Source organism: Heterodontus francisci, chromosome 7 (genome assembly GCF_036365525.1).
Source record: "Heterodontus francisci isolate sHetFra1 chromosome 7, sHetFra1.hap1, whole genome shotgun sequence".
Lineage (NCBI taxonomy): Eukaryota > Metazoa > Chordata > Chondrichthyes > Heterodontiformes > Heterodontidae > Heterodontus > Heterodontus francisci.
In genome coordinates this window covers 79,206,734-79,207,800 of record NC_090377.1, presented here as the reverse complement: position 1 = coordinate 79,207,800, position 1,067 = coordinate 79,206,734, and the positions used below count along the sequence as shown (strand labels likewise).

Here is a 1,067-nt window from a genome sequence, read left to right as displayed (position 1 = left end):
CTCTCTTTGCTTTCCTAATTTCCTTTTGAATTTCAATTGCACTTCATATACCCCACCAGGCTTTCTCTAGTATTGAGCACTTGGTATCTGACCTAAGCTTCGCTTTTTTGCCTTATCCTACCCTGCATGCTCCTTGACATCCACAGGGCTCTAGATTTGGGAGTCACACTCTTTTTCTTTCAGATGTCTTTTTTTGAAAATGTGAATGTTTTGCAGAAGGTGATATGTTTTGAAAGTGTAGAATAGGAAACTCTTCACAAATTTGCATATCATTCTTACACAGGGCCATGCTAGTCTTCTCTGTGTAGTTCCAATTTTAATATATGTGCTGCAAAGAAGTAGCTGTACTATCTCAGTATTTAAAGACTTTCCAGCCTGTCCATTGCTCAGCCGGGTCAATCCTCCTAGTTCACTCGTCTTTTTCAAGCTGGCAAGTTCCAGAAAACCCGTGCACTGATGGTTACAAACAGAGTCTTGAGGTTAAAGATGGATTCAATTGCCTTTTAACATATACGCTGGGTCTGTTTTCCCTGGAGCGAAGGCGGCTGAGAGGGGACATGATAGAGGTATATAAAATTATGAGAGGCATAGATAGGGTAGATAGCCAGAGTCTGTTTCCCATGGTAGGGGTGACTAAAACGATAAGGTGAGAGGGAGGAGGTTTAAAGGGGATCAAAGGGGTACATTTTTCACACAAAGAATAGTGGGTATCTGAATGAGCTGCCAGAGGAGGTGATGGAGGCAGGATCAGTAGCAACATTTAAGAGGCATCTGGACAGGTACTTGAATGAGCAAGGCATAGAGGGATATGGAATTAATGCAGGCAGGTGGGATTAGTATAGATAGGCATTATGGTCGGCATGGACGCGGTGGGCCGAAGGGCCTGTTTCTATGTTGTACGACTCTATGACTCTATATGTTAATATCAGACCAACCTGTCCCATGGGAGTTTCCCACATGTTACCAAACATGCTCCAGTTAAAGCGGAAGTTCCTGCCACACCTGCAGTTTTTGCTTTTTTAACCTGGCACCCGCACCAACACCCCCCAATGATTCTGCAATCACTC

General features: G+C 43.8%; 1 non-coding gene across 1 annotated transcript; it reads right to left on the bottom strand.

Annotated features, from left to right (window-relative positions):
* Positions 1 to 238: 238 nt before the first annotated feature.
* LOC137372450 (U6 spliceosomal RNA) lies at positions 239 to 342 on the bottom strand. The gene has a single exon (XR_010975428.1). It is a non-coding gene; the product is annotated as a U6 spliceosomal RNA (small nuclear RNA).
* Between the last annotated feature and the right edge of the window lie 725 nt (positions 343 to 1,067).